This window comes from Ursus americanus, chromosome 29 (assembly GCF_024610735.1).
Source record: "Ursus americanus isolate L20-20 chromosome 29, mUrsAme1.1.p, whole genome shotgun sequence".
Taxonomy (NCBI): Eukaryota; Metazoa; Chordata; class Mammalia; order Carnivora; family Ursidae; genus Ursus; species Ursus americanus.
Genome location: NC_142155.1, coordinates 6,290,546 through 6,318,383, shown reverse-complemented (window position 1 = coordinate 6,318,383; position 27,838 = coordinate 6,290,546). Strand labels below are relative to the sequence as shown.

Sequence of the window (27,838 nt, the reverse complement as noted above, 5' to 3'; positions counted from 1 at the left end):
CCAGAACCAAGCAGTCAGATAAGTGACTCTGTAAGTGAAAACTCAGAGTCTCACTGCATGTAGAAATGCACCTTCCCTTGCTTATCGGTGTATCACTGATAAGTGTTAGGGCACCAGCGTTTGGAAAATGAATCTGGAAGAACTCTGTCTCCACTGAGGTGCCCCTTTTTCTTCCCGCAGAAAGTACTTCGTCCTCATAAACATGCCTGGGAGTCATGCACAGAGCTGTGCTTCTGAGAGTCAACGTGATTCTGGGTATAATCTTCACATTTCATGTTAGAACCCTTACATTAATATTTTGACCAGCTTACATAGTTTATTTTAATGACGAGCCACCTTTATATGCCACTTTTCAATGCCTCGATTTTTTTGATCTGGCAACCTTTTCATACCCACTCAGCTTTAAAACTAATAACAAAAATTTAGTCACCAGTTCCTCCCCTCCCACCAGCAAATGTTGAAAACCCTGTCTTTTAAGTGCTCTCTAAGAGAGACCAAGTCAGTCTTCTCTTTGATTCTTCTCAAAGAGCTTCGACAGGGAATCTTAGCTAATTTCCGGGATTATGTAACATGACAAAGTTTCTGGACATGATCCACAACCATCCCAACCATCTCGGGTAGAAGCTAGTCTCACTCTAAACTTATAGCCTTGGTGGAGCCAAGTTTTAGTTACTTCTCTATTCAAACAAGTGAATAGCGTAAGATCTGGTACCTTCAGCAACAGTGCTCAAATTCTTCCCCAAAAGAAAACAGCTTCAATAGGCCTAAGAAACCTGTGTTTCATGACTCCGTTATCTTTTTACCACCCTCCCTTTTTTAGTGGAATTAGGGAGGGGATGATTTGTTGAAATTCAAAGGTTTATATCTTTGCCAAATACTAGCTGCTAATCCATTAGTCTAAGTCATCTGAGAAACATTTCACAGAAATGAATCTCACTGAAATTTAAAAAAAAAGAAAAGAGAAGGTGACAAATGACTTCAAATATCACAATCCAACTAGCACTTAGTGTATTTAATATGGTGTTTTGCTCTCCTTCTGTTCACTGATGCGTAGACGACAATTCAGCTTGGTCCAAGATAAAGAAGCAGATTGTACTTCTCTTTTATCTGCCCCGCGGATGGAAAGCCCTCCCTGCTTTTTCCCCACCCCTGTCTCATTTTCTCCTGTATACCTGTGAATGGATTTCACCCACCTGGTCTCAGTCTAGGGTGTGAAGTGCCTCTTCCCTTTCTTGGGATGTTACTTTTTTCTTCTCGCGGGTAATGATAGTGGACGTTAGCATTTCTGAATTCCTTCTTCTAGGCTGGTGCGGTTCTAAGCGCCCTACGCATACTAATACCGTAAATCCTCACGCTAGCTCTGGAGGAGGCTAGTACCTTAGCCCCATTTTACGACATGAGGAAGCTTCAGGAACAGAGGTGTCAAACAGTTAATAGTGGAAGATTCAAAACTGGGCGGTGTAATTTCAGAGTTCCCATTCTTAACCCTGGCACTGCTGGTCCGCCATACCCTCCTCAGTATTCTCTCCCTAAGACCTCTGTTCTTTTCTACCCGAATCTTTCCTAGTATCTCTTTCTCAGGGGCTATCCCTCTTCTTCCCTCTTGAGGTGGCTTTAAACAGTAATTGAAATATCTCGTTATCTTCAGCGGAATTTGACACCGTTGAGCAAGGGAGGTGGCAGTGCGGTTGCAAGAGCTGGCGTCTAGATCCCGCATCTTCGATCCGGGCTCTTGGTTGGGCAGGGGCTCTATAGCGGCAGGGCCAGTTCCTTCCCCCTCCTCTCATTCCACCATCTTGTAGTCTCTGTAGGTATCTGGTGTCTGGAATCATTCTCCGCCTTTCCGGGCTTCCTTCTCCCAAGTCGTCGCTGGGAGAAAGAAAAGGAGAAGCAGCGGACATCTGTAACCAGCCGCTCAGCAGCGCTGGCCGCGTTCTGGCGCCACTCCTGGCTCTCCCGGTCCTCTCCGCGGCTCCTGGGGAGTTTTGCGTGGACCGTAAGTGCGCTTTAGCTTCACGACAGCACTTTCCGTCACCAGGACCCCTCTCAGGTAGGCGCGGTGTGAACTTCCTTGAGCCCTAACAGAACAAGCTCCAGCCCCCATCTGGTGGCCTCGCCTTGCTCGGCCTTTTGGAAAATCCTAACACAAAGTGAAAAACATAATAAAAAATATTATTGTAAAAAAATAGCATTCGTAACTTCCAAAAAAAATTAAACTGATACTATAATCATAAAAAAAAAAAAGTGAAAAATGCCTTCGCTTGTTCACTGTACGTTTGACTATTCGGTAGTCGGTTTGCACAAAAGGGAACCTGCCTATACTTTACTCGAGACTATAATATGCTGTAGCACTAAATTCGATTTTGTTAATTCTTAAAGCTGTAGAAGCTGTTGGTATTCCATGAACGGCAAACATGGCAGAAGATCTAGTGTTATTCAGAGACACAGTGTTTCATTTAGCCTTGCTACAAGTCCGTCCCCTGTAGCAGATGCAGTGAAAAGTAGTCTGTGCTGCACGCTCTTCTCGTGTAACTAAAGTTGAGATCTCATTACTTGCAGACCTACATTCAATTAACCTTTCTTTTCACGGGTGAGAGAAGTAAGCTATAAAGAGCTCTACCTGTGAGTGCACAGCACCACGACTGCATGCGGGTGAACAGGCTTGAAGAAGTCTCAAGTCTCTACAATGCCTTCTAGATCAAATAAGATTCCTAAGCTTGCTTTCTAACAACAACTCTGCTTTACTGAGCTCGCTATGCCATCCGGAGTTGGCGACGGGCCCCGTGTGCCTTGGTGTCAGCTTCTCTCTCCCCCGTACTGCTGCGGAGTCAGCACACCGGCGGGCTAGTCTACTTCCTTGACGTCAGGGCAACCTTCCTTCTCCCCTCCTCTCAGTCCTCGCTCCCATGTGTAATGGTGAGCTGTGCTTCTCTTGCCTGCCTGTGTTCTTAGAACACAAATAAAACCTTGATTCAAGGCAATTAGAAATATGCGGCTTTTTTTTTTTTTTACAGAACCCATGTCCTGTTGGAAATGGCCTGAAGGAAATAATCTGCAACAGTATACAATGTTACTGAGTGAAATAAAGTCTAATTCCTAAATGAAGTCAGGCACCCATCGACAAGATTGAAATGAAAAACTGATTTACTCAGTGTGAAGAGATGGGATTCATCTGAATGTATGCCATGCTCAGAGCTAACATATAAGGTGCTGTGGATATTCTGCCCAAGTCAATCTGGAAACAGAAACTGTTTTGTTTTGTTTTGTACTCTGCCCATGGTTTTGCCAAAAATTCCAAGAATCAACATGATGGAAGCTAGAATCGTGGCAGAGTTTAAAGCATGCTTGTCCGTGACCTGACCCTCTTCCCTGCTCGTACCAAAGGGCAGACGGAAGCAGAGGTCCTGGGGGTCACCTGGCCAATTTGCGTTAGAGTCTCAGAGCTATGCGTCACCCTCCCTACACTTCATCTCACTTCTTGGACTGTGTTTTGTGACATACCATACCTACGGGTAATGCTCAGTTCTCCACGTTTCCAGAAACCTTTCTTATTCTCTACTTTACCTTTTGAAAAATAGCAGGAAGAGAGGCCATGCTCCATAACTCTTATTAGATGTCTTTCCAAATGCCACAGGGGGTCCTGATGGCCACTGGAAACCTGCCAGCGCAGAAAACATACCCTGTGTTCTGCAAGTTTTCCAATTCTGTGTGAAATCCGCTACCATTTAAAAGACATTTCCTCGACTATGCATTCCTCTCCATCAATTCCCAGGTCTCTGACTTCAAAAATGTTTTTTCAAATGCCTGCCTTAAAGAACACTGTACTAGTTACAACACTTCCATTGCACCTTCCGAACTCTTTGCTCCTTCGGCTGTATTGTGCCCTAGGCGTGACCTTAAGTAGAACTGCCTTGTTCCATCAATAGTAAGTTTTTGACCACTTACTGTGTGCACATCTTTGCGCCAGGCACTGCAGGAGGGTCTAGAGAGCAAGGAAAGCATTCAGAGCTTTCCATTTACCTTAAGCGGAGAAAATTAAAACTTACAAACTAATCAGAGAACAATTAAGAACTGAACTGTGAGAATTAATGCAGCAGAATATGACTGAGAAATGGGAAAAGACGTTAAGTTTGTTTGGATTCCTTTGAGAAAATTCACAGTGGAGGTAAGACGTGGATTGGGGCCTGCGGGAAGAAGAGAATTTGGTGAGAGAGCAAAGAAGAAGGGGCATTGCAGAGGGGAGGCAAGCGTGCGCAAAGGCTCAGGGGCGGGACTAATCGCGGGGTCCAAGGAGAGCCTCCCTGCGTACCAGGAGAGGGAGGTAAGCCGCTCAAGCGCGCTCGGTCATGAGGGGCTTATGGACTGCGCAGCGGCGTTGGAATTTGGCATAAAAAAGACCTAATAAAGAACTATGAGAATAATGCTGCCCAAAGTACAGCCTGAAGAACACCCATCTAAAAATGTGTGCAGCGCTCCTTGAAATAGTGTATCTCCGTAACCACCACCACAGCGAGGACGCAGAACCGTTTCAGGGATCCAAACCACACCCTAGCGCTACGCTTTCATGCCCCCCCCCCTCCAATACACGTGTCAAAATTCATAGACCTGTTCATCAAAAAGTCCATTTTATTTGATATTAATTTGAAACAAAGAATAGATGCAAGATTGTTTTTAACCTATTTTAAAAAATGGCGTATCTCTACGCTCCACCTCACAGGGACTAAAATCAGAATCGTTGGCATTGACTCCAGACATGGACTTTTTTTTTATATATAATTTTTATTTTGTTATATTAGTCACCATACAGTACATCCCCAGTTTTTGAAGCAATGTTCCATGATTATTTGCACAGACATGGACATTTTTAAAAAACACTGCTTGCGGTGATGGAGGGAGATCTAACCTATCTAAACCCCCTCCACCTTCCTGCCCCACCCCTTCCACGCGTAAGTTTTGGAGGTCTCCTTCCTCCAGCTGAGGCTCGGGCGTGGGTCTGTGGTTCTGCCAGGCTGTGGCTGAACTGTAGTCCAGGGACGGCCTTTCTTTTCTGGGTTGCTGCCACTGTTCCAGATCTTGTATTTCTTGGTTTACGGTTTCATTCTCCTGGACTTTCTAAGAAAATGTCCACGAGAAAAGTTGTCGGAGCTCCTGTCAGTCTGAGAAGATTTATGTGTCCCCACATATGATTAAGAATTTGGCCTTTGTACAGAATTCACGAATGAAAATTATTTCCCTCAAAACTTTGAGTGTATTTCCCTGTTGTCCTTCAACATCGGATGTTGCTTTTCCTTGCCAACTCTATTTTCTCTACTTTCTCAAGGTCATTTACTTTCTTCTCTAAGATGTTTAGCGTCATTTCTCATTTCTGAAATTACTCGGATACGTCACAGTACTATTTTGGGTGGTAGGATTCCCATTCATTCATTCATTTGTGTTAGGCAATTGCTGGATCTTTTAATCTGAAGACTTGGACCCTCATTCAATCTTGGAAACTTCATTACATCATTGATAGTTTTTGTCTTTTGTGTCCTATATTCTCTTTTTTGGACTTCATGTAGTCTGGTATCAGGACATGTTACTGATCCTCTAAAACTTAACCTCCCCCCCTTTGGCCATTGTCCCATGCTGGCAAGTGCCGATTGCAGCTTTCTCTGTCTTGCTTCATCAACCAGTATCTCTCTGATAGTTGTATATTCATTTTTTATTGCTTTTGTAACAAATTATCCAAATGGTGTAGCTTAAAACAGCAGAAATTTATTATTTCTGGTGATCAGAAGTCCAACATGTGTCTCACAGGACTAAAATCAAGGTGTCAATAGAGTTCTGGAGGCTCTGGAGAATTCAGTTCCTTGGTTTTTTTCCAGCTTTGTTGGCTCATGACCCTTTCCTGCATCTTCAAAGCTAGCAAAGTTGCATCTTTCCCTCTTTCTCTCTCCCTCTCTTTTCTATTACTCTCTGTCTCTCTCTATATATGTGTCCAAAGCCAGGAAGATTCTTTGCTTTTAAGGACTTATCTTATCAGATTGGGTACACCTGAATAGTCCAGAATAGTCATCGCATCTCAAGATGTGTAACCTCAATCTTATCAGCAAAGTACCTTTTGCTGTGTCAGGTAACATATCCACAGGGTCTGGGGATTGTGGTATGGACATCATTGTGGGCCATGATTCTGCCGATCACAAAACATCTACTAGAAATTTACTGGACTCTGTGTCTGCTGATATTCCCCTTTTATATTCTTCATTTCTGTTGGCATGTATGCCATTCTATATTAATTTATGATTATTTTACTACAGTTTTGGGAGGAAGGAAAGGTAAATGGATGAGCTTAATTTGACATCTTGAATCAGAAGTCTTTCCCCAGGATTGTGTAATGTCCATTATCATTTAAAAATCACTGTTGGGGTGCCTGGGTAGCTCAGTCAGTTAAGTGCCTAACTTGGTTTCAGCTCAGGTTATGATCTCAGGGTCATGCGATCGAGCCCCGTGGCCCTGTGTCAGGCTCTGCAAAGGGCGTGAAGCCTGCTTCAGATTCTCTCTCTCCCTCTGCCCTCCCCAATCCCTCTCCCAGCTCATGCTCACTTTCTCTCTCTTAAAAAAAGAAAAAAATTACTGTCATATGGGCTATTGAGTATAGGGACAATAAAATGAAATGCTTAAAAATTTTTGGAATATGGGGCGCCTGGGTGGCTCAGTGTTTGGGCATCTGCCTTCAGCTCAGGGCGTGATCCCGACATTCTGGGATTGAGCCCCACATCAGGCTCCTCTGCTGGGGGCCTGCTTCTTCCTCTCCCACTCCCCCTGCTTGTGTCTCTCTCACTGGCTGTCTCCGTGTCAAATAAATAAATAAAATCTTAAAAAAAATTTTTTTTGGAATGTATTTTGCATTTTCAAAAGTACCCATCATTTGCATTATCCTTTTGATTCTTCTCTGAATTTAAACTTTATTATAAATGGAATTACTTTACTTAAGCTATTTATTTATGATTAATACTATCCCTTCAACCTGAGTCTTATTAAGTCTTCTTGTATATCTTTAGCATTTTAAAGTATTCTGTACATGTCTGTACATGTATAAAGTATTCTGTACACTGTGTATGTGTGTGTGCGCGCGCGCGCGTGTGTGTGTGTGTGTGTGTGTGCAGGTCTGTGTATATTTCTAGGAGGAAGTCACATTAAAGTGGTACCAATTATTTTGCTAGAGACACAAAAATTTCTTTCAAAATAACTTTTACATTTAGGATGAAATAGGATTTGTCATAAAATATTTAGCCCAACTGTATAGTTTAGCACTTTTAAATTTTTAAAGTTCTTGTTGCATTTTAAATTTCTTGTTAGAAATGATGCATTTTCTGTAGTTCACTAAAACTTCAGAGTACCTTACTGTTCTTACCAGAAACAATTACTTTCAAAAGTGTATTCCATAGAACCCTACATTCCTGTGAGATGGTGTGCACTTAGTCAGGGAAAAGTGTTCTGTGGGCAAATAATTTGGGAAAATGACTCACTCTACTATATCCCCCCCTCAATATTTACAAAGTATATTAAGAGAAATTATACATCAAAACAAACATTTAAAAAATCTTTGGTCAGCCAAAAGTATTTTAAATATATTTGATCATAATTTTTTTTAATTTGAGGATTATCCTCTAACATCTCATGTAAAACTATGTATCTCAGAAACATAGTCTTTTTTTACAATTTTTAAAATTTTAATTCCAGTGTGTTACAGTGTAACATTAGTTTCAGCTGTACAATAAAATGATTCAACAATTCCATGTATTACTCAGTGTTCATCAAGACAAGTGTACGCTTAATCCCCTTTATCTATTTCACCCATCCCCCCTACCAACCTCCCTCTGGTAACCATGTTTATTCTCTATAGTTAAAAGTCTGGTTTTTTGGTTTCTTTGTTTTCCCGTGTTTGTTTCTTAAATTCCACATATGAGTGAACTCATATGGTATTTGTCTTTCTCTGACTTATTTCACTTAGTATTATACTCTCTAGATCCACCCATGTTGTTGAAAATGACAAGATTTTATGATTTTATTCTTTTTTATGGCTGAATAATAGTCCCGTGTGTGTGTGTGTGTGTACACAGATATACCACATCTACTTTATCCATTCTCCTCTCAATGTTTACATAGTTGCTTCCATAATTTGGCTATCGTAAATAATGCTGCAATAATCACAGGAGTACATACATCCTTTCAAATGAATGTTTTCGCATTCTTTGGGTAAGTACCCAGTAGTGTGATTACTGGATCATAAGGTGGTTCTATTTTTTAATTCTTTAAGGAACCTCCATACTGTTTTCCACAGTGGCTGCATCAGTTTGCATTCCCATCAACAGGGCAAAGGGTTCCTTTTTCTTCACACCCTCACCAACTCTTGTTATTTCTTGTGTTTTTGATTTTAGCCGTTCTGACAGGTATGGAGTGGTATCTCATAATGGTTTTGATTTGCATTTCCTTGATGATAAGTGATGATAAACATCTTTTCATGTGTCTGTTGGCCATCTGTATGCCTTCTTTGGAGAAATATTTGCTCACCTCTTCTGCCCATCTTTTAATTGGGGTGTGTGTGTGTGTGTGTGTGTGTGTGTGTGTGTGTTGCATTATATAAGTTCTTTATATATTTTGGATTCTAACCCTTTATCAGATACGTCATTTGCAAATGATATTTGCAAATATCTTCTCCCATTTCAACAGGTTGTCTTTTAGTTTCGTTGATTGCTTCCTTTGCTGCACAGAAGCTTTTTATTGGATGTAGTCCCAATGATTTATTTTTGCTTTTGTTTCCCTCGCCTCCGGAGACATATCTAGAAAGATGTTGCTATGGCCAATGTCAAAGGGGTTACTGTCTATGTTGTCCTTTCGGATTTTTATGGTTTCAGGTCTCATATTTAGGTCCTTTATCCATTTTGAGTTTATTTTTGTATGTGATGTAAGAAAGTGGTCCAGTTTTATTCTTTTGCTCATAGCTGTCTGGAGTTCCCAACACCAACATAGCTTGAAAGTGCTGTTGCAGCTTATACCTCTAATTGTTTTGTGTTAAATAATTTGACTTTATCATGTACGAACACAATTCGGAGAATGATAACTGGGACACAGTTTTACAGCCGGAAAGGAATTAGAGTCTGTGCCTCAAAGCATGGGATTAGGTCCTCTGTTGCCTTACCTCTGGTTCTCCCACTAGCAGATACTCATGAAATGACACCCATTCCAGAGCTGCCATCTGAAAGCCCAGCATGGACAGGTTTTCCAGAATTACTCTGTGGCCAACAGCACATTTTCCCTCTTGATTCTACTTTTCTTTTCATAGGAATGTTGGTGCAGCATTGAGGCATAAGAAAAACCAGAAGAATGTGATAGGACACAAAATGCTTTCTTCAGTCTGACTCTCATCTGTAGATACCATTTCAGCTCAGTCAGAGTACCAGCCATCCTTCTCCCAGGCAATATTTTGAAAATGGTTCAGAATCAGTTTATTAGGTATTTATTTGTACCTTTAGTTTCAGAAAATATTTCAGAAGATTTTCAAAAGTACATATATCATAGAGCATTAATATGAATATTATCTTGTGACCTACATTTTTACCATGATTGGGCCATAGTATACTGTTGTATTTTCCAGAACCAATTGCAAAGAAGGAATCCTTGTCACTTAAGAATCACAATATCCACTGGATAAAAAATCAATTGCTTAAGAGAATTACAACTAGTCTTTAAACCAGAGTCAGGCAGAATTTTATGCTGGGGGGGGCTTTGTAAGGAGAACATTTTCTGATTTAGTAAATAGCATTGTCACAGTTCAACAAATTTCTTATGGAGCTTTCTTATAACACTGTCAGTAAAATCTGATATTATCACACCTAAACATAATTTAGTAATGGCAATTCTTGTGTATGTGTGCAGGGAGGAGGTATAGTTGTAATTCAGTGCTAATCAGATGTCTACCTTTTGGCTGACCTTGAAGAGGGTTGAATTCCCAGCATCCAACCCATTGCCCTAAATGTAGCAGGTGCCAACAAATCTTTCTTGAAGGTGATAATTGTGTATTAAAGAATGCATAGGAACAGCTTTGCTTTCACAGTGCTCACACTAGTGTCTTGTTATATGGACCACTTCAGATCTGCTGCCTTCCATCCTATACCCATGCGAATGGAATGAAATGATGTTTACTAGCCAAGGCAGAGTGCGAAAGATTGCTCAGTTTTAGCCAGCCTATATTTCATAATCTCAGTCCCAAAAGCAAAAAGTTGATTTTACAAATATTTCTTTAAAATGTCTATAGATTTATCCACAACGTTTAGTTTCATTGCCAATAGATGTAACATTCCAGTAGGGTAGGAATTTACAATTAAGGAAGCTGATTCTTGATAGTTGAGCATATTGACCCAATTCATTGAGCTAGCAAGTAGCAGAGCTGGGACTTGAACACAGGTCTGTCTGACTTCACATTTCATCATCTTAATGTGCTCAGCAATGTGCCAGGAGAGATCCTGTAGGGATTGAACTATATACTTTTTCTCTCAAAGAAAGAGAAGAAAAGGGCACTGCAGACAGAAGGAACCTTAACAACTTCACAGTCAACAATTCTGGAAATTCAGATATTTTAAATCTTCTTTGATGCCCCAGGGTCTCAGACCTTGTCTCTGCTGTCTTGTGAGCTGGCCTTTCTCAATGCCAGCCTTTGTGTCATGCTTCAAGGACAGCATGTCTGATGTACCTTTTGAATTCCAGGGACACTGACTTTCACAGGAGGACCTACATCCTTTCATTTATTTTGTGTGCTCTCAGGTGGTATTTAAGTTGACAGCCAGGTCCTCAGTCTTCTCAAGGGATTATAGGTGTTGAACTACTTTCATCTTTCTCTGTCTGTGTTTTTTTTTTTTTTTTTTAAGTGATAAAGGATCAAGATGGCTCTCCATCCTTCTCTTTCCCCTGTAGTCCCCTGGCATTCTCAGTGAAATGCTAGTTGGAAAATCACACTTCTGCAGTGGTGGACAGATCATTGAAATTCAATGCAGCGAGGAGAAAAATCAGTTCTGAAGGCCTATTTTGCTGCACATTCTTTATTAGGATTTTGGCCCTAGATCTGCTCTAGTCAAGATGGGGACAATTCAAAGAGAGGAAAAGGATTCCCTACAACATTCTGAATCGAAATAATTACGTCCTGAATCTGTACATCTTGGATGGCCTGCTTACCTTGCACCTTGCACACATCCTTCTGGTTTCCTGTTCTTTAGATGGTTTTTTTGATGTCAAGCCCTCCTGCAAAGCATCTTTAGCAAATACCCTTTGAGGGTTAGACATACAGTGTTTACATTAATTTGAGAGTTTATCAAATGTTCTTTTTTAAAAAAATTATTCCAAGCAGGCTGACAACCCATCATCCCTGTCATAACTGTTGCTTAACACGACTTCCTCAGGCATACATCTTAACAAGTTGCATTTGACAACGAAGACAATCTACCTTTTTTTGTGTGTGTGTGTGGGAAATCTGGCTTTAAAAAAAATATATGTTCTCTCTGACAAGCATAAGACTGGCATTAGCCAGGAAGAGAAAGTCTAATTTTCTGATTCACTGAATACAGTAGACATACAATGGAGCCCAAACTCACAAAGTTATAAGATTTTGAAGAATATGAAAGGTAAAAAGATCCTGTTAATTTTCTTTGTATCTGTTTATCATGGCCCTGGGACAGTAAAAGAATCTTTAAAGGAAAGGGAATGGGAAAAAGAGGTCTGCAGTATAAACTGATAAGTTTGTGAAGCCTAAGAGGTATAAGTCAAGTGTCAGTTCCTACTTCTCAAGTTCTACATTCTGTTTGGGGTTTGGTTTGCTTTGGTTTTTTGGCTGCACTTAAACTTCATAAAGAGAATGATGATGACAGGATGAACAGAAGCAGCTTTCAATAAAAGGAAAAAACTTTTGTCATCCAGCTCAGAAATAAAGCTAATACGGAATAATAATGCATTAAGAAGCACATGTAAAGCAATATATAATGGAAAGGCATTCATACACAACGAGGCTGACATTTGTGTTACTTTATAAGCTATATTTGCAAAGTTAGGAGTCAAGAATCTGATGGTGAGATTGCTAAAATTCCTTGAAGTCACTCAGAAGGTTTCAAGGCAACGAGGACATTTTAAATACACAATGTCTAACATTCAATCTAAAAAAATTACTGGTAATACCAAAAAACAGTACAAAGAGAAAAGCCAGATAATAGAAACAGAAATAAATTCAGATAATGTAGCTATTGAAGTTACTAGACACAGACTTTGAGATAACTGTGGTTAACAAGTTAAAAAAAAACCATAAGCTGAAATAATGCACCAGAGAACTAGAATATAGAAAGCACAATAAATGAGAAAATCTAAAAACTTAAAAATAAATTGGCTGGATTTTAAGAATCAATGCATGCAGTTATCACAGCTGAGAAAAAGAATTTGTGAACTCGAGGGCAGAAAACGTTACGACTGACACACACAAAGTAAAATAACGGAAAATATATAAAAGAGAATAAAGGATATATGGGACACCACGAAAAGGTCTTTAGAAGAAGGTCATACATGTAGTTGGAGTTTCAGAAGTGAGGCAGAAAGAGTTTCAGAGAAGAAGCTTTGAAGACACAGTGGATCAGCTTTCTTCAAAATGGACAGAAGTCGTCTGGTAGTTACATTGTTAAACTCCCCTGAAGTTAGGCCAGTGAGTCAAGAAGAGTTAGGAACCCTAAGTAGGATAAATAAAAAGAAAATCCTGTTTAAGATTAGATACATTATAGTAAAAATGTTTTAAAATTTTTAAAAGATAAAATCTTATAAGCCACCAGATAACAACAAACCAGATCAAAAACAGGGCCGATGGTAAGAGAAGAAATGGAAGCCAGTAGACAACAGAATGTCACCTTCAACATGCGGAAACATCAATGCCAACCTAAAGGGTTACACCCTGTGAAACTATCCTTTGAAAAAATAAGGCAATCAAAATCTGAAAAAAAATTAAACACCAAAGGGGATTTTTTTCAGGAGAAAGAAAATAATCTTACATCAAAAAGTAGAATTGCAGGAAAAAAGATAATACTAGAAAGTATAAATATGTGGGCAAGTATAAAAGATCATTCACTTTTTAAAGAGTACTGCTAAACCTCATGGAGTCAAACCTGTATGTAGAATGAAAACGCATGGCAACAATAACATAAAGATGAGAGAGGAATAAATGTAATTTAAAGGTTGAAGGCTCAAGCATTGCCATAAAATGGAAAAATACTAATTTATATTCCATGCTCATAAATTAAGGATTAATGTTAGAATCTCCAGGACAACCTGAGAAAATAGCCAAAAAATATACAAACTAAAAATAAAAAATAAAAATAAAATCAGAACAAATAGAATAATAAAAAATACTGGAAGACCACTGGTTGAAGCCACAATAGAGTAACCAGTATCAGACTCATCCTTTCACCATAAACTACCATTGTATCTGTACAAAAATATGTAACTATGTCAGGCAATGGATGGCAACCAACACGGGGCTAAGAATTATGAAAGGTAGAAAGCACAATATCAGCTCATATTCACCCAGGATTTCTCCCTGAAAATATTTCCGAATATGGCCCAGGAAAATAGAGGCCACGCGGAGTGGTGGTATCATGGGGTAGAAGAAAAAGAAATCCGATTTGGGGATGCCGAAATAGGTGGAGTTTGGGGGACAGAATAATTGCCGGTGAAGGATCCATTGAGGAGAAGCCACAAAATTTTCCATAAAATTATTCCTAGGGCCTTTATTCTCTTCTAAGCTATAGATCTGCAAAGCAAAGTCTTGAATTGGCACTTCCCAAAACAGTTTATCCAAACAGCCAATATACATATTAAACATTCGCAATCTCATTTGCCATCAGAGGAATGCAAATTAAAATTACAGTGAAATATACACACTCACCAGGCTGGCTACAATTTAAAAGACTGATAAGATGGAGTATTGGCAAGGAATTGGAACACCTGGAACTCTCAGGCACTACTGGTAGATGCGTAAATTGGCTCAACCATTTAGGAAAGTTAATTGGCTATACATAATCACCATACGAAATGTAAAAGGATGTTCATACAAGCATTTTCTGTAATAACTCAAACTGGAAATAACCCAAACATCCATCAATAATGGTATGGATAAATAAGTTGTAGTTTAATCATGCAAAGGAATAGCATCCATCAGTGTGTGGTGATAGAAGTCAGATTAGTTTTGTCTTCTTTGAACTCTATTTAAATGGGAGCATGGCACATGTGTTCTGTATGCCCAGCATCAATAATGTGGAGACACATCCATGGTGTTGCATAGAGAAATACTACATTTTTTTCTCATTCCTGGGAAATGTGTATTTTTTGTGTACATTCTATTTGTTCTACATTTCCAGACGTGTGTGCGTAGATGTATGAAGTGTATAAGTGTTCTATATGTATGTACATATACTAACTGTACATCGTGTGCTATGTTGTATGTATATAATACGCATATAAAAGTAAACATGCGTGTGGCTCCACAGCTGGGATGCTCACAGCTGTCAGCACCTGGCCCAGGTTCTTTGGCCCAAGTGCACACGGGTGCGTCGAAGCATATACCAATTTGGAATGCTGAGTGTGATTCTCTGAACATTGCAATGGCCATCAAGAGCCAAGATGTGGATGAGGTCATCATTGTCGACACTTGACCCACCACAGAAATAGAGACAGGATATTGCCTTCACCTACCAGAGAAAGACCAAAAAGGACCTTGCATCACCACTGAAGTCAGCCTTGTCCAGCCACCTGGAGACCATAGTTTGGGCTTACTGAAAACATCTGCTCAGTACAATGCTCCTCAACTAAAAGCCTCCATGAGGCTGGAGACTGATGAGGACTCCCTCCCTGAGATCATCTGCTCAAAGCCAACCAGGAGCTTCAGGAAATTAACAGAGTCTGCAAGGCCATGTACAAGACTGATCTGGAGAAGGACATATTTCTGATATATCTGATGACTTCTGCCAGCTGATGCTTGTCCTCGCAAAGGGTAAAAGAGCAGAAGATAGCTCTGTCATTGATTATGAACAGATTGACCAAGATGCCCGGGATCTCTATGATGCTGGGGTGACGAGGAAAAGAACTGATGTGCCCAAGCCGATTGGCATCATGACTGAGCAGACTGTGTGTCACCTCCAAAAAGTATTTGGCAGGTATGAGAGCTACAGCCCTTATGACATGCTGAAGGGCATCAAGAAGGAGGTCAAAGGAGACTTGGAAGATGCTTTCCTGAACCAGTCCAGTGCATTCAGAAAGAGTCCCTATATTTTGCTGACCGACTGTACAACTCCATGAAAGGCAAAGAGACTTGCTGTAAAGTCCTGATTAGAATCATGGTCTCTTGCAGTGAAGTGGACATGTTAAAAATTAGGTCTGAATTCAAGAGAGAGTATGACAAGTCCCTGAACTACCGTATCCAGCAAGTCTACCAAGGGCGACTACCAGAAAGCACTGCTTTTGCCTGTCTGGTGGGGATGACTGAGGCCCACGATAGCATGAGCATCCAGGAGGGGCGCTCCTTTGTTTCCAGCTCACAGTTCTAGAAAATAGCTTGTGACTAACAGTCCCCTCGTGCCCTTCCCTGTGAGGACGATGTTCGCACTGCCCCCTCCCCATCCTTATTTCGGTTGCCTAAGCAACGCCTGCTTCCCACAACTAGTCTTTTCTTTTAGCCAAAGAAATGAACATCTCAAGGAGTTGGCAATGCATTCTATGATGTGAAACACTTTGCCTCTTGTGTACTGTGTCATAAACAGATGAATAACCTGGATTTTTACTTTATAAGAAAATAAAAGTAAAATGTGCATGCATGTATGCATACGTATATTATATATACAATAAATTGTATACACATATAAGATGTGTGTAATAAACATTTATTTTAAAATGCTATTGCGTTGGGGCGCCCGGGTGGCACAGCGGTTAAGCGTCTGCCTTCGGCTCAGGGCATGATCCCGGCGTTATGGGATCGAGCCCCACATCAGGCTCCTCTGCTATGAGCCTGCTTCTTCCTCTCCCACTCCCCCCTACTTGTGTTCCCTCTCTCGCTGGCTGTCTCTATCTCTGTCGAATAAATAAATAAAATCTTTACAAAAATAAAAAATAAATAAAATGCTATTGCGTTAATATTCTGAGGTTCACATTAAATAAAATACTAGACCAGAAGAGTTATGACTGGCCAGCTAAGAGTTAATAACATAGCATTAAAAGGCAAATGAATCAATGAAATCTGTCTGGGCTTGTTTTCAGGCAAACAATGTGGGGACCAAGGACAGCCTGCCCCAAAATAGGCCACTGTGGCATGAACATTTTATTGAGTTAAAAGTAATCAAAACCCAGCAGATGCAGTAAAAGCTCTCTTGCTGTCCTTCAACTGCCTAAATTTACATTGGTAAGGAGAGCCTGTACCAGGAAGAGAGCTATTAACAGAGACTCTACTTTACCTAAGAAACTTACCTGCATAATTGGGCAAACTTTGTTTTTGAAAACATCCTTTCACCTTCCTGCTAATGGCTTCCTCCCCTTTGTGTCTTCAGAACCTCTCCCTCTCCTTAGCTCATGTGAGTTACATGTTGCCTCATCTTCTCTGGAATTTTATGTCTGTGTGGATTCCCTATATGTATGCTATTACATTTTATTGTCTCCTGTTAATCTGTCTCATGTCAATTTTGTTCTAAGTCCAACTAGAAGGACCATAGGGCAGGGGAAGGCCTTCCTCCCCAACAACATTTCACTGAATGCTAAAGACCACCATAATTCCCTTCTTTTGTAGTAATGAGAATGATATTTTAATAGACGAACTTCCTTTTGTAATATTTTCTACCTTTTCAATTCTCTTTTTCACACATACCATATCCAATTCATCTGATATTTTGCCAACTATACTTTCACCAAAACATGTCAGGAATATGACGTCTCACTAGGTCCATCACTATAACCCTAGTCCAAGCCATTGACCAAGAGGTTGGAAGAATGTAGGGAAACACAATGGATAGAGCTACCCAGGAGATGGCTAACATGAGGCTCAAATCCGTTCCTCAACCTGAAGAGGGAAAGGAAGGAGGCTGTTATAGGATTGAAAAGGGGTGCTTGACAGGATTTCGACCTTGACTTAGGAATTCAGCCAGCTGGAGGCAATCACTCTTGGGAGGGAAGACTGAGGAATAAATATCCTGAATTTAGGGGCGCCTGGGTGGCGCAGTTTTTAAGCGTCTGCCTTCGGCTCAGGGTGTGATCCCAGCATTCTGGGATAGAGCCCCGCATTGGGCTCCTCCGCTGAGAGCCTGCTTCTTCCTCTCCCACTCCCCCTGCTTGTGTTCCCTCTCTCACTGGCTGTGTCTCTGTCAAATAAATAAATAAATAAAATCTTTAAAAAAATATATATCCTGAATTTACTCATTTTTTTTCTATCTCAGTTCTTTGTTCATGCTCCCCATTGGCTGAGGCCAAGCTGAGGCCATTTGTCAATAGAGCCTTTTGATGTGATCCGTAGAGGCACATAGGCATTGAATAAAGTAGAAGAGGGTGGAGAGTAAATCTGATGTAGGGGAATGTGTCTCTTAGTGGAACCTTTCAATTCCACTGTTGTTTCCTTTTATTCTGTTTTCCACTAAGCGGCCAGAGTGATTTCCCTAAAGCCTAAGGCAGAACCTGCCATTGTTTTCCTGAAGACCAATGGTTTCCAGTTTCAACTAGAGCAAAATATAAAGTCCTTCTAATGGGCTAGAAGGTTCTAAGGGACCTGGCCACATCACTCATTCTTTGGCTTTATTTCTAGTCAATCTCTCTCTCCAAAAAGATCCCTCAGTAACATGACCTCTTTTCTCCTCCTCAAACACATAGGCTCACTTCCAAACCAGCATATCTGTCATTAATATTCACCTTGGAATCGTCCCCCTTGCCTTCCACATAAATGCATGGTTCTTTACTTTCTTCGGTTCTCTGCTCAAATATAAAATTGCTTCTCGACATCACTAACTCTGCTTTATTATTATTTCTAGAATTTAACTGCATCTGGTGCCTGTTTTTATTTGTTTGTTCATTATCTTCCCCTCTACTTTGGACTGCAAGTTTTATAAAAGGAGGGATGTATTTTTTCTCTGATCTATCCTTAGGTCCTAGATCAGTGACTCACACATAGTAGGCATGTATAATAGTGTGAAGAGGTTAACTTCTATAATGAACAACCACAAATAATCACTACAGTAAAATTTATTTCTCACTCATGTCGCAATACAAGTGTAGGTATTTGGAGGATAATTACTAAGGCATCCTGACCACTAAATGGTAAACAATCCATTTAGGTAGACTATGAAAATGGTTCATATCATTGTTCCTAAGAAACTTCTAGCACCTAAATAATAGGGAAGCTTTGAATACCTTCCACCTTATTTTTATTTTTTAATTTATTTAAAAAAAATTTTTTTAAAAAGATTTTATTTATTTATTTGATATAAAGAGACAGCCAGTGAGAGAGGGAACACAAGCAGGGGGAGTGGGGGAGGAAGAAGCAGGCTCATAGCGGAGGAGCCTGATGTGGGGCTCGGTCCCATAACGCGGGGATCATGCCCTGAGCCGAAGGCAGACGCTTAACGACTGTGCCACCCAGGCGCCCCCCCACCTTATTTTTAAAGGGTCATTAACTTCCCTCATTCCAGAACACCACCTTAATTAAGGGAGGGAAGAAAGGAGAGAGAGAGAATGGAGAAGCAAGGTATTTATGTACAATCTTAGATTAATATATTCATTCTTCCTTCTTCTAATTACCTATGATGACACCAGGGAGTAGAAAAGGAAGTTATTTTCCCTTCTTTCTTAATAAAATAACTATGTCTGAAAACTTTCATTTCTTTGAAATCTCTTTGGAAACCACTGGGTCATTCCTTTTGTCAAGGTGGCTACTTGTATGTGCTACTGAGGGAGCCTCTGGAGTTCATTTTTCATATAAAATATATTCTAATCAGTATGACAGCTGTGAGTCTTACATTTTGATTTCTTTCATTGATCTAGAGGCTTTTTCTTTATTGTCATTTGTCAATCAATACCTAGTTCTAGGATTCTTTAAGGGAACTCATTTAATTTTTGTGGCACAGGCGATGCTTCAATGAGAATGATCAATTTTCTGCCACGCATAATAGTACAAATAAGTTGATGTATTTAAAGGAAAAATGTCCTTGAAGGAAAAGAAGAATCAGTACTTTTATCTCTCTGAGTTAAGAAGAGTAATGGTGAAAGGTGTCATAAAGTCTTAAATCAGAAAGTACGTAAGTACGTATAGAACAAGTACAAATCTGAGGATAAGGGAGGTTACAGGACACAAGACAAAACCCTTGCTCACAAGGAACCACCTTTATAAGCACTTAACTGTATGAAGGGTGACTAGTTTTTAAATAAATATGCAATGGATCCAAGTTTTGTGTTTTTGAACAGAACAAGTATGTGGTAGACTCATTCCGCCATATTCTCTACGATGACCCTAAGAATGTATTTCTTTTTAGGTCAACTATCTAAAGTGAATGGCTCTGTGAGTCCCTGTCCCCCTACCCACCCATGGTAGCTTTTTCCAGCTCTCTTGTCAAGCAGAATAGTTTTCCTAAACAGTAATATAATTTTCAACTGTCTTACCACAAGTCTGATTTAACTGATCATACTTATTTTTATGTTTGTGGTTTTTGTTGTGTGCCTTCAAGATATATATTTGTGTTCTCAAGAAACAAAACCATTGTATCTGCATCATATCTGATGTTTTCAAAACAAGGAAATCTGTGTTTGCCTCAGCAGCACATATACTAAAGATAAAAGGAAAAGAACTCTGGCATTTGTGAGCATTTTACCCAAGCGCCTTCATAGATTCCCCAAATGTAAATATCATTGAAGTTGACCATTTCCCAAAGAAAATGTAGCAAGGTGCAGACCCTTAGTGATTTTCCAAACATAACACTAAATGTACAAAATTTTACAAAGTTTTGTTCCTAGAATAAAAGCTATTATTTTAGCATTTTGGTGATAACATTAAATATACCTAATCTGCAATGGAACTCGGTTGTTGTTATTTTACAAGAGGACTTTTGTGTATGAGAAAGAAGAGATCAGTGTAGTCATACTAAAGAATGGATGCTAGGCAGTTCTCTAACTTTCCACTGCCTAAGAGCTTCCTTCTGACAATGCAGACTTATAGCAGCTTAGAGGGCAGAAAACTGGTGCCCAGCGTCCAGTAAACCCTACCAGCTGGGAAAATTAGTCTAAACATTTCCTGCAATCCTTTGCACCTAAGCTCAAGCCCATGTTTCCCAGAGGAAATGAGCTTGAATATTTTCTTTTAGCTCAACCTTATAAAGTTTTTTAAAAAAATAGTATTACAGCTGAACAGCTAATTTTTCATGTAGCAGGTTTACCTTTTGTGTCTTTGGGGACTTTTCAGAATAGAGAAGAAATGAGGATTGATTTAAATCACTTTCTAAGTAAGATGACCTCTTAAATTGAACAAATTAAGACATCTCTTAATAACAAAGCCATGAAGAACTTGGCATTGCCATGTGCCATAACACTTCTTATCTCAGACTTATCAAATATTTCTTTGATCCCAGTGTAGATCACGAGTTCATAAGTAACATGCAAATGTTTTCTGAGGGAAACACATCTGTATCCATGATGAGTTTCTAAGAGATTTTACTGAAGGGCAGTCATAGGAAGCAGGCACTGGGTTCTGTACCAAAGACACTTGGAAACACTACTGCAGAGGTTACGCGGGAGCCTGGAGCCATGGTTCTCAGGAGACTGATGACCTATGCAACTGTTTACTGAGTTTATCACATCCTGAGGTCCTAATCTAAAGCTCTGACCATTAGTCCTCCGAAATAGAAATGTACGCATATCTCGGTGGCGGTGCTTCAGTTCCACCAAAGCACTTAGTTTTTTTCTGGTTCCTTTGAACAGACTCTTGATCTTGTCTTGTCTTTTCTTTTCCTAATTATCTTCAAGTTGTAGAATCATCCACCAACTTTGCTAGATCAGTTCCACATTCTTCTGCCTCCTCTCCCACTGCACGTGATATTAGAAAACAGAATTCTCCAGTATTTCTGCTTTGGGACTGAGTCAGGCCCAAACAAAATTGCAAAGTGAGTGAGATTTATCTCCAAAGCTCTCGAGTCCTGTTGGTCTTGCTGCCTTCCTTGTGGGTAAGAGCCTTAAGAGAGGTGCTATCTCACACTGTCTGTATTCTGTGTTCGCAAGAGAACCCTACAGGGCTGCTATAGTTATTAGCCCCATTTTGTTTTACCCATTAGGAACCAAGTAGGAAATAGCCCAAGGTACATTTCTTTCTTTCTTTTTTTTTTTTTTTAAAGATTTTATTTATTCATTTATTTGACAGGGACAGCCAGGAGAGAGGGAACACAAGCAGGGGGAGTGGGAGAGGAAGAAGCAGGCTCCCAGCAGAGGAGCCTGATGTGGGGCTGGATCCCAGAACGCCGGGATCACGCCCTGAGCCGAAGGCAGACGCTTAACGACTGCGCCCCCCAGGCGCCCCCCAAGGTACATTTCTTGAATCCAAGAACCCCGCTGCGGTGTAACCATTGTGCTCTACTGAGCTGACTTCTCTTTTCTGCCTGAACTCTCTCACTGTGATGTTCCCCTGTACTGCCATCCCCCGCCCCTGTCCTGTCTTCTCACATGCCGTCAATGCCCTGTAGGCCATTTTTTTCACCTTGATATCTGAGCTGACATCCAAATTTACCGAACGTGTGCTATGCCAAGCAATTGGCAACGTGCCAAGTAATCTGAGAAACAATTTCAAGTAAGGGAACTAATCACTGATACTAAATCACTTGTTGAATTTTATTTGGTGGCGGGAGGAGTCGGGAACTCTAACATAACTCAGGATTTGGGATTTATGGTATGAAGATCTCAGTCTACGAATTTTACTGTGCAAATTTGATACTGGCTCATGATGAATTAACTCTGCCTGCACCAAGGAAAACTCACTCCTTTAAATTCTGTCTCCCTCCTCTATCACAATTCCCTCATATGCATAAGCTACTGAAATTTAAAAATTTTCCTAATGAATTATAGATGCCTCAGCAATAATTTCCAAGCACTGCAACTTTTGCTAACACTACTTTATCCTTGCAGCATTTTCCTCTTAGCTGAGGCTTGAACGTTTTGGACCAATGCCTTTCAAATTGTGCTCCCCTGTTGAGGCCTGCCATCCCCCCCCTCCAACCTCTGGCAGCACAGTCAGGCCTTTAGATCATATTTTCTCCATGACACTAAGAATTTCAGGGTAAAACATCCTGAAATCTTGAGTTACATGACTGAAAATATTAAAAATTTCCTTTTTTTTTTTTTTAAAGATTTTATTTATTTATTTGGGAGAGAGAGAAAGCAAGAGACAGAGCATGAGCAGAGGGAGGGGCAAAAGGAGAGGGAGAATCAGACTCTCAGCTGAGCAGGCAGCCTGACACAGGGCTCCATCCCAGGACTCTGAGCTCATGACCTGAGCCTAAGGCAAACGCTTAACCGACTAAACCACCCAGGCGCCCCCCAAATTTTCTTTTATGATAAGATGACATTGTTTCACTAACACATTTCGACATTAAGTCATCATTGCTATTGATTTCTGAAGCATATATTTGCAATGGAAGAATTAGAATTATTCATATACTAGTCATAAAAATATAGGCTTTATGAAGTAGAACTCCTGCATTACAAATTATGATGATTTTTCTAATTTTTCTATAAAGATAAAAGGCTATTATTTTCCCAAACTGCTTTAACAGTTTAGTCTTTATGTGTTTGTTGTTGTCACTTATTTTGTTCTTGTTGGGGGGGCAGGGTAAATAATATGGCATATCAAAAAAATTCAAGCCCTCTCATATTGAAAATGTACACTGTTATCATACATATAATTTTCTTAACTAAGACTAACAATTTAAAATATAAAATTTACTAAAGTTAGAGAACAGAGATTTACAGTAGTTTCATTAGAAAGTCTGTACGTTTATTCATATTCCCAAGGAGAGCAAGGATTCACGCGAACGTGTGGGTGAAATGCTACAGGAGCACGCGATCCCTCCACAGTATGAACAATTCTTGGGGTGCCTGGGTGGCTCGGCTGGTTAAGCGACTGCCCTTGGCTCAGGTCATCATCCTGGAGTCCCAGGATTGAGTCCCCATCGGGCTCCCTGCTCAGCAGGGAGTCTGCTTCTCCCCTGGACCCTCCTGCCTCTCCTGCTCTCTCACTCTCTCTCTTTCTCAAATAAGTAAATAAAATCTTAAAAAAAAAAAAAACCCAATTCTTTACAATTTCATGAGAGGTGAATTAATAGTAGAAAATATGTTTCTTTCCTGAAGAAACCAAACAGCAAATGAGAAAAAATTTCTCAGTTATCAAACACTATGTATGTTTGTATACTTGTATATATCTGTGAGGTTGGTGAGCTCATTCTGAGTATCGTTATTGTTTACTTTATGTTCTAGGGATTCTTGCTAAACAGAAGACTATGGGGACCTGTTACAATTTCTTTTAAACATACTAGGATGTAATTTCCAATGAAAGGTATATATACAGAGTATCGTTCCAATCACATGCATTTATACTCATTCTCTGCATACTTTCTGGGCTAAGTTATTAGTTTCTTAAACTCTGACACATTTTAATCTTAGAGAAATTACGGCCTTTAAGTCTGTAAAAGAAATCTTCATACGCCATACTTTGATCCCCTTTCAATATAATGGTACCACCTGCACTGGTATAACTTCCTCAGTCCAGCAATTCTTTCACGCCGCCCAGTGAAGGAAAATCTCATGATTAGTATCTAAATTCTAGGTGTTCCATGGCAAGAACAGATCATTTGGACACATTTTCTAATCAAATCCTGGTTTGCTGTTTTTGTTCTTATTGCTGTCCTAGTGGTGGTTTGCTTTATTTTTAAAATTAAAACAAGATCAAGCTGAACATACAATAATAAGTCTATTCCATCTTGTAGGGTTCAATTCTTTACCCGAAGTCAAATCCATTCATGTAACCCAGTGGCAGCCCTCTCCAGGACGTGTCAAATCACTAAAAATATAATGGTAAATATATACGCTGCCAACCACTATGAATAAATGCTACCAAAACAAAAAGGCTTTTATGAAAAACAAAACAAAACAAAAACACTGTCCTAAAGGAAAAAGGTCCCACCCCATACACACACAGGACACGGAGGACATGTTTTAGCAGTCATTAGATAAGAGCCTCTTATAGAAAATAAAATCAAATCCACGGAGAGGTTCAAAATTCCATCAGAGATATCCTAAATCTGTGTCCCAAATTCTGAAAAGAAACACTGGGAACCATCGTATTGAAAGATCCATATGGCCATGAGCTGGCAAAGCCAGGATGGCCACCTGGTAGGATCTGATAAAACTTGAACAGCTGTCAAAATCTTCTGTGAGATGATCCATCACAATAAAGACAAAATGACTACAATATTAAACACTGGTAGATAAAATATATAAGGATAACAAAATATAGCCTCATCTGTAGCTTCAATAATCCTGGAAAAAAGTGTAAAGGCAAGGCAAGACTGGAACCATGCTCTGAAATAATATTTAAGCATTTTTAAAAGATTTAATTTACTTATTTGAGAGAAAGAGCATATAGGAGTGGGGGAGGAGACACAGAGGGAGAAGCAAGCTTCCCCCTGGGCTGGGAGCCTGCCATGGGGCTCAATCCCAGGACCCCAGGATCATGACCTGAGCTGAAAGCAGATGCTTAAACAACTGAGCCACCCAAGCACCCCATATTTAAGCATTTTCAACTGAATTTTATATAATGACTTCCCTCTGGTTGATGTATATTTACAAATAATAGCATGATTACTTTCTGGAAAGTTGGAACATTCCCTTGTTAAAACAGCCGCGGTACAGACTGTAGCTAAAAGATACTGAGTATCCTATTCACTATGTAAAACAGTCTAACTGTTCCATCCAGTAGAAAGGGCTCATTCTATCAGCACAGGTATTCGTGAATTCTGCAAGGACTTGTCCCTTGCTTAAAAGCAATCACTGTCTTCATTATGGTGAAACCTCTAGAAGTGCAGAAAGGATCTTAACAGAATGGGTAAGTTATGCCAATCAAGTGTGAAAAACAGGAGAGCTTCAGAAAACCCCACGTATGTCTCCTGCTGACCCAAGATCCTCAGAATAAGCAATGGCTATAGAGATTATAGAGCTTACCATCAAGACCATCAGAAGCAAATCCTCCGAAATACCCCAAATCACTGAATATTATACTCTCCTTTGCATACTTTTGTTCATTACCTTTTTATTTGTATTTCTTTCCTTATAAGTTTAAGTTTATATACTTGTGATTTATCCTGTTTCCCTTATAATAATACAAACTTGTTTATATTTAAGATTTCCTAGAGTCAATCACCACCATAACTCTCTAATAGTTCCTCCAAGCTATTGCTAGTCACCCAATTTGAAATGTATATATGTATGTATACATGTGTGTTACACTGATTTTATTAATAATGAATTTCTTATAGATAATACACAGAGCATTAGAAGAAGGGGATATATTTAGTATGCCAAACTGACTGTCTTAACAAAATCCTAAAGACAACATATTTACAGCTACACAAAAGTTGTTCTCTCGTGAAGCTCCTGTGTTCTTTGTTCCGGGAGAAAATAAAGGCTCTTTAATGTTCACACAGAGCCAAGTCTTTTGTCCTGCACAACGATCAGTTAGGCTACTCCAAGCAGATGATTCCCCAATATCTCCTGTTGAATTTTAGTATTACAAAGAGCCTAAAGGTATGAAATCCTTTGTGGACAAATAATAGCTAGTGGAACAGATCACAGAGGAGTTAGGTAACTCAACACGGGCAAAAAGGTTTGGTACATAATTTGAATGCTGTTAATCAGTGACATCACACAAAAGTTGAAATTCCTTATGTAGGGGCACCCGGGTGGCTCAGTCATTTAAGCATCTGCCTTCAGCTCAGGTCATGATCCCAGGGTCCTGGGATTGAGTCCCATGTTGGATTCCCTGCTCAGGGGGAAGCCTGCTTCTCCCCCTGCGGCCACTCCCTCTGCTTGTCCTCTCTCTCTCTCTCTCTGATAAATAAATAAAATCTTAAAAAAATAAATTCCTTATACAAATAATTGGAGAACATAGGATTTTCTTTTAGCTACTCAGAGAAAATTTATGCCATTGTTAGCATATCTTATTGTATCTGAATTAAAAGTACTCATGAAATGAATCTATAAGTGAAAAAGAAAGTCAACTTGGCTATCTAAATAAAGTAGACTTAGGGAGTCACTGGAATCTGCTTTCATAATCAAGCCTGGAAAACCATGGATTGATTCCACGGTACCTTTCTGCCCCACAGTTATTTTTGTTTTTCTTGTAGTTATTTGATATCTGTTGTCCATAAATGTAAGTGCTTGCATGCAGCCTCTGCCCTAATAGATGGTGCAGCAAAAAGCACAAAGATAAAAGCACATGTGATCACGCTGATCAATAGTCACACCAACAATCACACCTCCACAAATAAGCCTCACCGTAAAAGATCTGCAAACGCATCTCGTCGTCGGGGAGAATCAACACCAGCGGTGAAGATCTGAGCAAGTCATGATGGTTTTCACTCCAGGTGGCTGTGAAAGAACCAAAAGGGGTACCATGAGTAAAAAAAATTCCTACACTCTAGAAAAACACTGATCTTCTGTTGCCAAGGTAATAGAGTAACAAAAACTCATCTAAAAAAATTTATTATTGAACAATAGTTGAATCACAACTCATTTCTAACTTGCTTAATAAAGAAGTGACAGCCTTCTAGTCACCAAAAACAAAAACACCAAAACAAAAACAAAAATAAAAAAAAAAAACCCCACCAGAGCCAGTTTTAAATTTGCTTAATCAACCAATGTCAACTCAGTTCAGTAAACGTAGTTATACAAGCCAAACCAGCAGAAGGCTTTCCCTTCCGAAAGGCAGCCCACGAGGAGGAGATACATGCCCGTGAACATGATTCTAAGTGCTGGGCAATCGACAACAGTCTTTATCCAAATAACCATTTATGTACAGTAATGTTAAATCACTCCTGTCTCCAAACTTCAGTGAAGTTATCACTGAACTTCATGCTTCCCAAACTTGCTATATAAGACTGATATTCTGCTCTGCTTAGAAAGACGGTGGTTGACCAGCAGAGCTGCCCCACCTTAAAAAAACAATAAGTTCAGTTGTGTGTGTGTGTGTTTCAGATATTGAACGGTGGCTTCATCCTTTACATGGTAGTGGTTACATGGGTGTATATACATTTGTCAAAACTCTATACAAAAATCTGATTTGTATTATATATGTTAATTATACTTAAATTTAAAAAAAGACTACTAGGAATAAAACACAGACAAAAAGAGGCAGATATTTAGAGTTGAGATGGAAACATGGCACACTGCCTGTGTGGCCTCTCTCATACCCATATCAGCAGCCCCCAAGACACCTCTATGATCTCAATGGGACACAGAACATAGTTTGAAATTCGCTGCCATATACATGATAATGACAACTCAAGTAGGCACTGGACAATACAGTGTAAAATTCTTCAATCATGATGTTTTGACTAATTTGGAAAGGCTTAAAAAGCATGAACTAAAATACAAGACAGAAATGACATGAAAGTGGGGAAAAGGGATCAGAATTAAAGTAACCAAAGATTGCTTATTCAAGAGGAAGACAGGCATATTGAGTAGTTTATTAAATCAATCTGCATGTTAAAAAATTCAA

General features: G+C 39.7%; 1 long non-coding RNA gene and 1 pseudogene across 2 annotated transcripts in view; one reads left to right on the top strand and one right to left on the bottom strand.

Annotated features, from left to right (window-relative positions):
• Positions 1–1,152: 1,152 nt before the first annotated feature.
• LOC123796523 (uncharacterized) overlaps positions 1,153–27,838 on the bottom strand; it is a 580,540-nt gene continuing 553,854 nt past the window's right edge. The window contains exons 14-15 of one of the 2 annotated variants that reach the window (XR_015722242.1): positions 26,617–26,709; positions 1,153–2,140 (exon numbers count right to left, since the gene is read on the bottom strand). This is a non-coding gene — a long non-coding RNA (uncharacterized LOC123796523). Of the gene's footprint in view, positions 2,141–23,312; positions 26,710–27,838 lie in introns of those variants that run through there. The other variant, XR_015722241.1, reaches the window with a different exon arrangement.
• Positions 14,558–15,543, top strand: LOC123797242 (annexin A2 pseudogene; annotated as a pseudogene).